This window comes from Peromyscus californicus, unplaced genomic scaffold (genome assembly GCF_007827085.1).
Source record: "Peromyscus californicus insignis strain IS unplaced genomic scaffold, ASM782708v3 Scaffold_16__1_contigs__length_79575227, whole genome shotgun sequence".
Lineage (NCBI taxonomy): Eukaryota > Metazoa > Chordata > Mammalia > Rodentia > Cricetidae > Peromyscus > Peromyscus californicus.
Window position 1 is genome coordinate 2594223 of NW_026294458.1, and position 15291 is coordinate 2609513.

Genomic DNA, 15291 nt, shown 5'->3' on the forward strand with positions numbered 1-15291 from the left:
TGTCACATGTATTTTAGACCCAAAACCCTGAGATGCAACATGAAATGCAGAAAGGGAGAAACATGGTCCTCTATTCAGCTTTTGATACAAGTTATATGCTGAATTTCAGACTTTTAGAAAGTCATATGCCAATATTTTCTCTTTATAAATAGAGTCAATTGGGGGCATGTGACATGGCAATATTAACACTAAAAGAAACTCCAAATGGGAGAAAATAAAATTTCTATCAGAAATTCATTATAGCTGGAACAAAACATGGATATTTAAGGAGCCATTGTTATGAAAGGAAGTTTCATTTTTGCATGATCCAAATATCTAAAGTGAAAACTATTCAAGGTCTTTAAAAACCTTAAAATGATTCAGAAGAAATTTAAATCTGAAAAGTCCAACGAACAGCCACTGAGTCCTCAGATTCCCACTCAACACAAGAGATGAAACAATATATATTAAACCATGACTCCTTTGTTTTCTGTGCTCCCTTTGAAATTTAGTCATTAAGCAGATTTTAGAAAACAAGAAGTTTCAAGTATAATCTGAGAAGTTATTAGACAGCCCATGGATAAAACAGAAATTAACGTGACTTTCCACAGACACCTTTAGGTGTAACTCTGATATGGATTGAGCATTATTTAGCAAAACAAGTATTATTGAAAATTTTGATAGAATGCTATTAAAATCCCTATTTGTTTGTTTGTTTTGAGACAGCATATCATTATGTAATCCTGGCTGGCCTGCTTTCTATTTTGACAAGGCCAGTCTTAAACTCAGAGACACCCCCTACACACACTTCTGTTTCCTAAATGCTGGAATTGCATGTGAGCCACCACCATGCTCAGCTAAAAGTTCAAATCATTAGATGGATAAGCATTTACATATTTTTAGAAAAACCAAGGAGGCAGCAAAGTCTGTACTTCAAATACATAGCAAGCCAAGCTTTAAGGGGATTTGGGTATTTAAGACAATAGAACTGTGGAACAGTCTAAAGATGTCTATTTTGGTCTCAGTTAAGGATAGCTTGGGGGCAGAATCAGTGAAAAAACACAGCTCAATGTAAAACAGAGGGAGACACTTTAACATAGGCTTAAACTTCAACTCTGGTGCAGGAAGACTGAAGCTTTAGCCTTGAATTATAAAAGCTAAAAGTGGGCTGTGATGGCTAATCTCAGTTGTCAAATTCATTATATCTAGAATCAACTAAAACCTAAGCAGCTTGCAGGCATGTGTGAGATTTTAACTGGATCCTTTGAGGTGGGAAGATGTACCCTAAACCTGGGCCACACCTCTGGCGGCAGCCCACATGAAGGACAGGGATGAAGGAAGCTTTTGCTTTTGCCTGCTTGCCCTCACTCTTACCGGCAAGTTCATCCAGCCGACTGCTGGGACATTCCTTCGCTGGTATTAGAACTTCTTTCTTCAGAATTCTAACACTGACTAAAGTCTCATCAGCTGAGGCATCCAGCATCAAGGACTGAACAACTACGAGATTTTTAGCCTTTCTGTCAGCCATTGTTGGACTAAGTGGACTGACTACACTATAAGCAACTTTAATAAATCTCTTCCCTTCTCCTCTTTCTCTTTTTCTTTCTCTCTCTCCCTCCCTCCCTCCCTCCCTCCCTCCCTCCCTCCCTCTCTCTCTCTCCCTCTGACACTCACACTTTCATTTTATCAGTTGGAAAAACAAAAACAGAAGTCTTTAACAGACCACTACAGTCACATAATTAAAAAGAAACAATTTGCGTATTTAGCAACAAGCTGTATCTTACAAAATTAGGTGCATATTTTTAGATAATAAGCTTATCCAGTATGACAGGTTTCACAAATGCTCTATTTCTACAGACTACCTATTATGGATGCACCCAAAATTTTATAATAAGAGGTCAATTTTCTTATCAATTCATTGTTACAGATCAGCCATGGCTAGAAACTTCATCCGACTAGTGTTCCCAACCTTCAGCCACAATCGCAAAACACGGATGCAAAGAGAAAGGGACAGAGAACACTGTTTTTAAAGTTATTTAAAACAAAAGTAGTAACAAAGCACACTAGCGATGAATCCTCCCCAGTTGCACAGCAGAGAGGCTCCTCTGGAGGTAGGCTAGCCTGGCACAGGCTTCCTGAGCAGCCACATATCCACATATACCATGGTGAAGAAAGCTTGCAGAACTTGCAACATTTCATGAGTTACTTTGTTTTGATTCTTGGAGAGTAACAATAAAATGAAGCCTTTCTTTTTTGTGACTGCCTCAGCCTTTTCACATTGGGAGATAGTTTTTATTTGTGCGCTTAGGAGATAACAGGTAACAAAAACTCAATGGTCCTCATATCCAGAAATATTCCACATTAACTACAGGTATCTTATATTCCAACATGACCTATAATAAAGAACTGGCTCTGACAGACACAGCAGCGGCCTGTGAAGTAGCATAGGGGTGCATCTCACTTAAACACTCTGTCACTCTGAGGACCAGTATTTAGCCTTAGTAATAGTCTGGGTTGTTTGGGAGTTCCTTGGGGGCCACTTTGGCCAACAACTAGAAGTATCTCATTCCTGGAACTGGAAACTTTATTTGGTGACGAGTGCAATTCAGTTGGAGTCCGTCTCTCCATTATTTGGGGATTGCATTTAGGTTACCTTTGTATATCTATATATTTTAGGAAGCTACAGCTGTATTAGGTTTGCATAGGACCCCACAAATGGCCTTTAGTCTTAGCTGTCCTTTGACCCTGTCTTCCCTTATCCTCAATATTGGATTCTTTGTTTCCATTTCCACCCACCTCACTCCTTCCCCCATCCACCCATAACTATCTATTCTATTTCCCACACCTAGAGAGATTCAATACATACCCAATAGCCATTACTCTATACCTAACCTCTGTGGTGATATGGATTATAGACTGCTTATTAACTAACTGTTAACAGCTAACATCCATATATATATGAATACATACCATATTTCTTTTTTGGGGGTCTGGGTTATCTCACTTAGGATGAATTTTTTTTCTAGATCCATTCATTAAACTGAAAATTTCATGACTTCATTTTTTTAAACAGCTGAAAACATTACATTGTGTAAATGTACCTCATTTTATTTATCCATTTATCCACTGATGGAAATCTAAACTGTTACCAATTTCTGATAATTATAACTAGAGTAGAAATTAACATGGTTGAGTAAGTGTCTCTATATTAGGATGCAGAGTACTATGGGTATCTGCCCAAAAGTGGTACAGCTGGATCTTGCAGTAGATCTATTCCCAGCTTCCTGAGGAACTGCTACACAGATTTCCATATGGCTATACAAGTCTACACTCCCACCAGCAATGGATGAGTGTTCCCCTAACCCCACATCCTCGCCAACACGGACTGTCACTTTTTTTTTATTGACCTTGGCCATTCTTACTGTTGTAGGATAAAATCCCAAAGTAATTTTGATTTGTATTTTCCTGATGACAGAAGATGTTGAACAGTTCTTTAAGTGTTTCTCGGCCAGTTGTGTTTCACCTTCTGAGAACCCTCTATTTAGTCCTGCAACCCATTTTTAACTGGACTTTTCTTGATGTCTAGTTTTTTTTTTTTAATTTTTATGTGGCTGAGATAATAGCTCTCTATTGGATGTGTAATTGACAAAAGTCTCTTCCGATTCTGTAAGGCTGCTGCTTTGTCCAAATGATGGTGTCCTTTGCCACACAGAAGCTTTTCAGCTTCATGAGGTCCCATTTATTGATTGTTGATCTTAGTGCCTATGCTAATGGTGTCCTGTTCAGAAAGTCTTTTCCTATGCCAATGAGTTCATGACTATTCTACACGTTCTCTTCTACCAGATTCAGTGTATGTGGCCTTATGTTGATGTCTTTGATCCATTGGAGTTGAGTTTTGTGTAGGGTGGTAAAGTGTGGACTTATTTGCATTCTTCCACATGCAGCCATCCAGTTTGACCAGCACCATATGCTGAAGATGCTGTCCTTATCCCAGTGTGTATTTCTGGCTTATCAAAAATCAGGTGTGCACAAATGTGTGGATTTATGTCTGAGTCTCCAATTTGATTCTACTGATCAATGTGTCTGTTTTTATGCCAGTACAAATGCTGTTTTTATACTTATAGCTCTGTAGTTCAAGTTGAGATGATACTTCCAGCAGTTCTTTTATTATTTAGGATTGTATTTGCTATCCTGGGATTTTTGTGCTTCCATATGAAACTGAAATTGCCCTTTCAAAATCTGTGAAGAATTGTTTTGGAATTTTTATGGGAATTGCATTGAATCTGTAGATTGTTTTTGGTAAGCATCTTTCTATACTAATCCTACCCAACCATGAGCATGAGAGATCTTTCCATCTTCTGGTATATTTTTATATTTCTTTCCTCAATGCCTTAAAGTTTTTATTATACAAGTTTTTCACTTGCTTACATAGAGTTACCCCAAGATATATTATTTGAGAGTATTATAAAATATATTGTTTTCCCAAATTCTTTTTCCATCTGTTTGTCATTTGCATATAAGAAGGCTATTTTTGTGTGGTAATTCTGTGTCCAGCTACTTTGCTGAAAGTGTTTATCAGCTATAGGAATTTCCTGGTGGAATTTTTAGGTCTCTTATGTACACTACCATATCATGTGCAAATAAAGATACTTTGACTTCTTCCTTTCCAATTTTTATCCCTTGATCTCCTTCAGTTGTTTTATTGCTTCAGCAAAGACTTAAAGTACAATATTAAATAGGTATGGAGAGAGTGGACAGTCTTGTCTTGTTCCTGATTTTAGTGGGGTTGCTTTGAGTTTCTTTCCATTTAAATTGATGTTGACTATGGGCTTGCTGTAAACTATCTTTATTATATTGAGGTATGTCCCTGCATCCATAATCTCTTGAGGACTTTTATCATGAAGAGATGTTGGATTTCTGTCAGCGGTTTTTCTGCATCTAATGACATGATCATGTAGTTTTGGTTTTTTTTCAATTTGTTTATATGGTGGATTATATTGACTGATTTTCGTACATTGAACCATCCCTGATGAAGCCCACTTGATCACAGTGGATGATCTTTTTGATGTGTTCTTGGATACAATTTACAAGAATTTTATTATTTTTGTATTTATGTTCATAAGGGGAAATGATCTGTAATTTTCTTTGTTGAATCTTTATGCAGTTGAACTATCAGTGTAACTGGTCTCATAAAGCAAATTGGACAATGTTCTTTCTTTTTACATTTTGTGAAATAATTTGAGGAGTATTGGTGTTAATCCTTTTCTAAAAGTCTGGCAAGATTCTGCTCTAAAACTATCTCACCCTGGGCTTTTTTGGTTGGGAGATTTTTAACTACTGCTTCTATTTCAGTAGGAGCTTATAAGTCGATTTAAACAGCTTATCTGATCTTGATTCAACTTGTAGGTCATATATATCAAGAAAAGTGCCCCCATTTCTTTTAGCTCTTCCAATTTGGTGCAGCACAGGTTTTTAAAGTATGTCTTATGATTCTCTGGATTTCCTCTCTGTTTGTTGTTATGTTCTTCTTTTTGTCTCTAATTTTTTCAATTTGAATCTTCTCTCTCAGGCTTATGGTTAATTTGGATATGTGTACTGATATAATGTATACCCTGATAAAGCTTGCCTGAGGATCTAGAGCTAGTCATTAGATCAGACATAGAGGTCAGACAATGGTGGCAGATACCCTTATTCCTATCATTCAGGAGGGAGAGATCCCTCTGGATCTCTGTGAGTTCAAGGCAACACTGGAAACAGAGCCAGGCAGTGGTGGCACACACCTTTAATCCCAGTACTGGGAAGGACACACACACATTCAATACCAGGAAGTAATGCCTGGGCAGAGAAAGGTATACAAGGTGTGAGGAAACAGGAACTTACTCTCTTTAGGCTGAGGATTTTGTAGAGGTAAGAACTAGTGGCTGACTGCTCTGCTTCTCTGATCTTTCAGCTTTCACCTTGATACCTGGCTCTGGGTTTTTTGTTAAAAGACCATCTAAGATTCGAACAACATCTCCAAGGCCCTATAGCACAACGTAATGATGAGATTGATAAACTATTGATAGAAAATGTACTGGAGGCATCAGAATTTACTAAAAAAAGAAATCATGTCAATAGTAAGAGTTTCAAAAAGGATTTTTCCATAGCCTGGCAACAAGGAAATTATCAGGAAATGTCCTACTTGTTCTTTATATAATCAAGCCCCACTACCAGCAGGATGTTACCCAAAGGGTACTCAGAGAAATGAAATCTGGTAGATGGATGTTTCATTTTGTAGAATTTGGAAAATTGAAATATGTACACCACACCATTGATACCTATTCAGGATTTCAATGGACAACTGCATCAAAAAGGATGATTCTGTAATCATGCATTTGCTAGAAGTTTTGGCCATCAGGGGTATACCTGTACAAATTAAAACTGACAATGCTCCAGCATATGTCTCTGGTAAAATGAAACAGTTTTTTGCTTATTGCAATATAAAGCATAGTACAGGTATATCACACAATCCCACAGGCCAAGCAGTCATAGAAAGATCAAATCGAACTCTAAAGGATATGCTAAATAAACAGAAAGGGGTAATAAAACTCCCCAGGAATAGATTACATAATGCTTTATTAACTTTAAATTTTCTCAATGCTAATAAGAAAGGAACAACAGCTGCAGAGAGACACTGGATAAAGAAAAACACTACAGAATTAAATCAGCCTATGTACTTTAAACATGCACTGACCTCAGAATGGAAACCAGGATATATATTGTAGGGAAAAGGGGCTGGCTAAAGAAACCCACCCCGACCCTGGGTCCCAGAACCAGTGAAAGAAACACAACCTGGATCTGGAACCTAAGCCAGAGGGAAAAAAAAAACCCACTTTATCCCCAAACCCAGAACCAAGAAAATATGCCCTGACTCTGAAACCAGTATCAACGAAACACTCTTGGTCCCTAGAATCAGAGCCAGTGAAAGAAATGTGCCCTGGCCTTAGAAATAGAGTCAAAAAGCCAAGAAAGGTCAGTGAAAGAAACAGTTTGGCTCTGAGATCAGAACCATCTCTGCCCCTAGCCAACTGACCAGTGAAACCAACCAATCACAGAACAGGAAAGTAAGCTCCCTGACCCTGGAACTCAGAACTAGGGAAAGAAATACAGCCTGGATCTGGGACCAGAGCCAGAGAAATGAACACTTTATCCCCAAACTCAGAACCAAGGAAACATGCCTTGACTCTGAAACCAGTGCCAAAGAAACACTCTTGGTCCCTAGAATCAGAGCCAGTGAAAGAAATGTGCCCTGGCCTTAGAGGTATAGTCAAAAAGCCAAGAAAGGCCAGTGAAAGAAACAGTTTGGTTCAGAAATCAGGGCCATCTCTGCCCCTAACCCACAAAACTAACCAATCCTTGAGCAGAAAAAACTAATCAATCCCTAGTTGACTCCACCCCCAAGAGATCCTATTTATAAACCACCCTGCCTGTTCAGTTGTGGGCTGTTTTCTCCACACTCATAGAGGCAGCCTCTCTTCTGGACTCCTCCTTCCCAAATAAATTTCTTTCTCAAAAGAGGTTTGGGTGTGAAGATCTTCATTTGCCGGTGCAAAGAAGATTGTTAAGACATCCCATAGTGGACTGGGCAGAAAAAACCTTGTTGAGATGTCCCTCAGAGGACTGAGCAAGAGAGAGCTGAACAGAAGAACCTTGCTGAGATATTCTTCAGGGGGCTGAGCAAGGGGGAGCTGAAAACGTAACAACTTTTCGCCAGGCGATCACTACATTTCTGCAGGGGTTTTCCCCTTTTGCAGAGTGAAGCAAAAGAAGTAACATCTTAGGCCAGAGAAGAAGCAGAGCTCTGCTAGGAAGCCCCCTTAAGTGGGGGTTGAGCAAAGCTCAGCTGTAGCAGCTCTCTGCAAGAGAAGCAGGATTGCTATATTCTGTGGGGAGACCATGCCCCATCACACCAGGTATAGCCTGACTCCTGAACAGTCAAGATACCCTTCCATACTGAGCTGTCCTAGCAACTGTAGGCCTGACTCTCCTGAGCAGTCAGAATACCTTCCCTTCCAGGCCTGAGCTGTCTCTTTGCAGCTCCAGCTGTCAGAGCTGTCCTAGTAGCTCAAGGTATCCAGGACACCTCCAGGGATGACCTGTCTTAGCAGCTCGAGGTATCCAGGATACCTTGCTCTCCAGGGCTGAGCTGTCTCATTGCAGCTCCAGCTGTCAGAGCTGTCCGAGCAGCTCAAGGTGTCACCTGACTCCCCAAATAGTTAGGATACCCTTCCCCCAGAGTTGTAAAACTCCCATTTTGGTGTTGAAACCCGGGACCAAACCCACAGAGTTGCAAAACTTACTTACACGTATTACATTGGGGGACAAGGTTTTGCTTTTCTTTCTACAGGAGAAGAAAAGCTATGGTTACCATCAAAATTGATAAAGGTTTGATTTGAACAAGAGAGGCTTCTTAATTAGAAGAGGTGATAGTTCATCAACCAGCATTGTATAAATTAACTTATACAACTAACAAATGGTCAGATATAACTTGCCAAAAGGTAACGTCCCCAAAGTTAGGGTTGAAGCAGGGTTTTGTTTTTGTCTTTCAGTTGAATGAAGGATACAAAATCTGAAGAACACTGGACAAGTGAGACATCTGAAGAAAATGCACAAATCATCCAGAAAAAATGTTCCATGAAAAAGATTTTCTGCAATGAACCATGACCACGCCTAACAGTGACCTTTGAAGTCTTCAAAAAGATGATGGAACCCCAGAACAATGTTTCCATCAGAATGATGATAATACCACTAAGTTGACAAACACCACCCAAAGATCAGATTTAAATTACAAACTGCTCAGGACAATTTTGAGATGGCTAGCTGAGATGATACAGCCTCACAGACTATTCCAGTCACGACTTGACCATAATCCTAAATTTTTTGTGTCCCCATGAGACTACCAGCACCCCCAATCAGCAGGAAGTAGCCTAGAAAACTATGCCCACATTTCCAAAAAATGGATTATGGATGTTTGTCTTTGTTTAGAAGTTGGTTAAAAATTGTTATTGGTCATATTCAATCTCTTTCTAAAAGAAGAAAGGGGGATGTGATATAGAAATGTATTATATAGAAATGATAGGATAAAAGAGTAGATTATTGAATCTACTCTGAAAAGAAAAATGGAAGAATATGGATATAAGATAAAAATGTAGATTATTGAATCTACTCTGAAAAGAAAAAGGAGAGGATATGGATATGATAAGACAAAAAGGTAGATTATTGACTCTGCTTTTAAAAGGCAACTACCAGTTTTCAATATTTTACATTGGATTGGATTTTTGTATAATATATATAAAGTATGTATACTGATAAAAATTTGAGATTGATTTTCTTAAAAAATACTGTACATATATTTCTAATCTTGTTCAAGGTATTGTACCTATACAGCTCATTTGACAATGTAATGCAAATTGCTAGTCCTTGAAAGTTATTGTTACTAACTAATTGAGATATAAGAAATGCAAGTTAAAAGTCATTACAATCAAACTTTAGGTTATCAAACATATTGGGTATGTTTTCAAGGGTAACAGAAATATATTTAGATTAACAGGTCATCTTCCAACACTTCAGAGATCTACAGAATATGGCATTTAAGACATTTTAATAACACAGATTTTTTTCTTTTTCTTCTTTTTTTTTAATGACTTTGAGACATGTTTGCTCCTGGCAGCACTAATCCAATTCAGAGAAGATGATGGGCATTGGAGAAACTCCTTATGTAGTTTACTTTCTTGGTGGCAAAAGTTAGCTACTGGGCTAGAAAGTGCCCTTGCCTCGACTGCTGACAGTACGCTGTCCAAAATGGACAAACAGGACACAAAAGAAAGGACTGTTGATCCTTGCCAAGACAAGGTAGGAAGGCTCTTTAGAAAACCTTGCTTCACAGATGAGTTTATCAGATATGCTAGGACTGTAGGCCTAAGATGGATGCCCCAATGTTGCAGAGAAACCTTGGGTGACTGTCCAGGCAGCCAGCTGTTTCTGTCACTTCTCACACTTTTTGGAAGTAGCTTTTTTGCACTTCCTGCTTTATCAGTTAACATTATTTCCTTCTCGGGTCTCTGAGGGAGTTAAAGATTAGATAGTTATAGTTTTCCTTGCTAACAAATTCAGAAAAGAACTCATTAAAGAGGTGTAAAGTGTGTAAGTTTGAAAGACATCAAAAGACAGTTTTGTATTGATAATACAAGTTAGGACAGAAAGTGAATTAGGTACATTTTGGACTCACCAAAATAGGATAAATAATGGAGTATTTTCTCTGAATCTGTCAAGCGCTAATTGACTGGTCATTGTTAATGTAACTCTTGATTGTATATATTGTATATTGTTATTGTACTTATTATATATAATTTTTCTTATATTAGTTGTAACCTTCTTTTATTATTTTAGGCAAAAAAAGGGAAAATGTGGTGATAGATTGTGCATGCTAATAAAGCTTGCCTGAGGATCAGAGACAGAGCCAGCCACTAGATTAGGCATAGAGGCTAGACAGTGGTGGCCTATACCTTTAATCCTATCATTCAGGAGGCAGAGATCTGTTTGGATCTCTGTGAGTTCAAGGCCACACTGGAAACAGAGCCAGGCAGTGGTGGCACACACCTTTAATTTCAGTACCGGGAAGCGTACACACCTTTAAGCCCAGGAAGTGATATCTGGGCAGAGAAAGGTATATAAGGCACAAGGAAACAGGAATTTACTCTCTTTAGTTTGAGGATTTCATAGAGGTTAGAACTAGTGGCTGGCTGTTCTGCTTCTCTGATCTTTCAGCTTTTACCCTGATATCTGGCTCTGGGTTTTTTATTAAAAGATAATCTAAGATTCAAACATGAGATATGGGCTTGACAATCTTACTGGTTTTCTTAAAGAACCAACTCTTTGTTTTATTGATTCTTTGTATTGTTTTTGTTTCTATTTTAATTATTTCAGCCCTGAGTTTGATTATTTCTTGCTGTCGCCTCCTTTTGTGAGACATCTCTTTTTCTTCTAGAGCTTTTAGGTGTGTTGTTAAGTTAGTAATATGAGATCTTTATTTAATTAATGTAAGCACTTGGTGATATGAACTTGCCTCCTAGAACTACCTTCATTGTGTCTCATAAGTTTGAATATGCTTGTATATTCATTTCCATCCAATTCTAGAAAGTCTTTCATTTCCTTCTTAACTTCTGTCTTGACCTATTTTTCATCCAGTAGAGAGTTCAGTCTTCATGAGCTTGTCAGCTTTCTGTTGTTTCTGGTGTTGATGATATGCAGCTTTAATCTGTGGTGATCAGATAGGATTCAGGGTGTTACTTCAATTTTCTTATATCTGTTGAGACTTGACTTATGACTGAATATGTGGTCAGTTTTGGAGAAAGTTCCATGAGGTGCTGAGAAGGTATATTCTTTTTGTGTTTGGGTGAAATGTTATATAAATATCTGTTGGGTCCATTAGGTTTATAATGTCACTTAGCTTCAAGATTTCTCTGTTTTGCTTTTGTCTGGATTATGTGTGTATTGACAAGAGTGGGGTATTAAAGTCACCCACTATCACTGTGTGAAAAGGTCAATATGCAATTTAAGCTGTAGTAGTCTTTTATGAACTTGGGTGCCCTTGTGTTTGGTACATAGATGTTAAGAATTTCAATTTTTTTGGTGGATTTTTCCTTTGATGAGTATATAGTGTCATTTCCTATCTCTTCTGCTTAGTTTTTAACTAAAGTCTATTTTGTCAGATAGTAAAATGGCTAACACTATCTTGCTTCTTAGGTCTATTTGCATTTTCATTCTTTTACCCTGAGATGATATCTATCTTTGATGGTGAGATATATTTCTTGGATGTATCAGAAAGAGAGGTACTGTTTTCTAATTCAATCTGTTAGTTGGTCTTTTAATTAGGGATTAAGACAATTGGTGCTGAATTGTCAATGAGCATTGTTTTTTGATTCCCAGTATTTTGTTGTGGTGTGGGATTTTCACTCCCACTTTTGATTTGTTCTCCTGAGATGATTTACTCCTTGTGTTTTCTTAGTATGGTTAGCCTCTTTAAGTTGATGTAGGGCTGGATTTGTAGACAGACATTGTTTAAATATGGTTTTCTCATGGAAAGCTCTTTCTTCTTCATCTATTGCGATTCAAGTTTTTCTAGGTATAGTAGTCTGGGCTGGTATCTCTGGTTTCTCAGAGTTTGTAGAACATCTGGGTTTTAGAGTCTCTAGTGAAAACCAGGAGTTATTTTAACAGGTCTGACTTTATATATTGCTTTACCTCATTTCCTTGCAGCTTTTAGTATTCTTTGTTTTTATCTGTACATTTAGTGCTTTGATTATTATGTGTTGTAGGAAATTTTAAATGTACTTAAGAGAACAGAAGAAGTTTCTTATAGCAATTTTAGTGGAAGCTCAGAAGTACATAGACAGTAAAAAAAACAAACATAAAACCCCATTTAAAAAAAGTTAAATGAACAAAGGAGTTGTGCATAGATTCTCATCTAAAATGACTTATCAATAAAATATTTAATATTTCATATAATGTGGTACATTTCTTGAAAACTTTCCTATAACACTAAATGTTAGCTCTTATTTAGACTCCACTAATTTTCTACGTACATCTTTTTTTTTCTCTCACAAACTTCAGTCCAGATATCACAGTGCTGTAGTGATCACTGTCTCTGATACATACCAATCTGTGAGCAATACTTCAACTCCACTGGTTTTGCATGGCTTCAGCCCTTTTGAAGAATATTGTTGGGCATTTTGTAGAGTATGTCCTTCAGAAAGTTCTTCATGGTATGTTCTCACTGTCATGTCATCACATCACTCTATTGTTTTAGCACGATTAATATGTGATATGTGACATTTACCTTGGTCACTTGGGAAGTGGGGGGTGTTTGCCAGTTGTTTTCAGCATAAGGCATTTTCAGTGTTGTCTCTGTGTGAGGGAATGAGCTCACATGTGCAGGCACATGCAGAGAACTTAAGTAGCTATGTTGTCAGGTTTGTGCAGCAATCTCCTTTACCTGCTGAGTCATCTTGCCAGTCCATTTACCTTCCTCTTTGAAGCAGCATCTCTCACTCAATCTGGAACTCACTGCATCTAGACTGACTAGATATGCAGCCTCCAGTACTTGCCTGTCTCCTCCAGCAATGATGGGAGGTCCATCCATCATGTTCTTTGAGAAAAGGTCTCTCATTGAGTCTGGAAGTTATTATTTCAGCTAGACTGAACAGCCAGAGAACCTTCAGGACTTGCCTGTTTCCTCCCACCAGTGCTGGTGTACACCACCATGCCTAGAGTTTTATGTAGGTGCTGGGGATCTGAACTTGAATTCATAAGCTTTGCTACTGAGCTATAAACCCAGCCCTGATCAGACTTCTCCTATGACCCTTTAAATTTGTTTTCATTTCTCTGACAGATTGTAGAAAAGCACTGTATCTCATGTGTTAGCTAAAAGGCCTTGGCTAAGAAATTAAGAACATTTTAAAGTGATAATAATAATGTCATTAAGGTTATAAAACTCAGTTTACAAATTCTTACTACAGAGAAAAAAATCTGGTGTTAGAAATTTATTTCAGAGGATGTCAAACTATGTTCTAAATGTTTATAACTGCATTTGTGATAGTCTAATATGCTGTAAAAGCCATATTAGAAATAAGATGCAACAGATACATGTGTTGAATATATTCTAAATGTTTGAAATGTTCCAGTTGTGGAAAGTCTACACAGCTTTCTTGGCTGAGTATCTGTATCCTGAACATCTGAAATGCTCCAGAATCCAAGAGGCATTTTTATAACATCTACTTTTGTTTAATTGACTCCTTCTAAGATATCTAAGACATAATGGACCCAAATTCCATTAGAAGATGATTTAATACATAAAAAATGTTGTATGTACAATGGAATGTTATTCTGTCTTTAAAAGAAAAGTTTTATATAGGCTACTATGTTTATGATTCTGAAGGACATTATGCTAAGTAAAAGAAATCAGCCTCAAAAAGACAACTATCATATAGCTTTATTTATATTAAAGACTTAAAATAGTCAAATCAATAAAGATCAAAAGTAGAACGGAAGTTGCCAAGAACTGAGGAGGAGAGGTAGAAATGGCAAGTTATTGCAGAGGTTCTCAACCTGTGGGTCGAAACCTCAAAAGATCATCAGAAAACACAGATATTTATATTAAGACTCATAACAGTAGCAAAATTACAGTTATGAAGAAGCAATAAAATAATTTTATGGTTGGGGGTCACAGCTTTAAGGAAGGCTGAGTTACTGTTTAAACAATACGGAGCTTCACATTTGTAAGATGTCAGATTTTGGTAGATGAAGGGTACAGAGTAGCATAATAAAGGGAGATATTTTAAAATTATGTTGCATATATTTTGTTATGTTCATACACAATTAAAATATAAAATTAAATGTCTATATGTTATGTAACAGCCTCCTTCTAGATAAAACCTTTCATCTTGGAGGAAACTATCAAGACATGGAAAATTCCAAATGGAGGTTCAATATTCCGTCAAACAGGGGAGCTGTGGAGCTCAGGAGGTAGAACCCAGGATCTCTGGAGGACCCTAAACTGAGGAGACAAAACAGACTCCTCCCTTCTCAAGCACACTAAACTACAAGGACTGCCAAGAGACACTCTCAGTAAAGCTGAGCTTGTGCCTCCTGGGAGAAGCAGACCAGTAGATCTGCCTGGAAGATGGCCAGACCACCTGAGCCACCTGGAAAGGGCACTCTTCGAACTGTGGGGCTGCCTGCAATGAGCTCCAGGTTCCCAGCTTTTCTGAGCTGTCACCATGCAGGAGTCAGCTTTGGTGATGCAGCTGTCTTTGAATCAGTTCTGCTCTTGTGTTCATCAAGCCCAACTTTGGAAGTATCCGTACTTTGGTCTGTTGTCATTCCTCTATCTGGGGCTGACAGACTTCATTCTTGTGTCCCCAGGAACAGTGTCACACAACATTATGCAATGAAGAAAAGCCCACATCCTAAGTTCCTGTCATCTCTAACAGCAAATAATCGTGCTACCACCTCCCGAGTGTGCAGTTTCTCCCAGGCTGTGCTCTGGCTTCCACGATGAGTGCGGGCTTCCCAGTACTGAGATTGCTACTCTTCCGACTCTGAAGGAACACATCATCTGTACCCTTGCATTGCTACTAGTATAAGACTTATCTCACTGTCAGCATTCCCCATCTGAACACCTCATCTCACAGCTGCTTCCCAAGACTGCCTTTATGACTTTCTCTACCTCAAATAATGCAGCTCCATCCATGCTAAGTCAAAACCCATGGAAGC

At 38.1% G+C, this 15291-nt stretch overlaps 1 protein-coding gene across 11 annotated transcripts in view; it reads right to left on the reverse strand.

The window, feature by feature from the left end:
- Window positions 1-15291, reverse strand: part of Fgd4 (FYVE, RhoGEF and PH domain containing 4) — a 209840-nt gene that overhangs the window by 104476 nt on the left and 90073 nt on the right. The gene's annotated exons all lie outside the window — the stretch shown is intronic.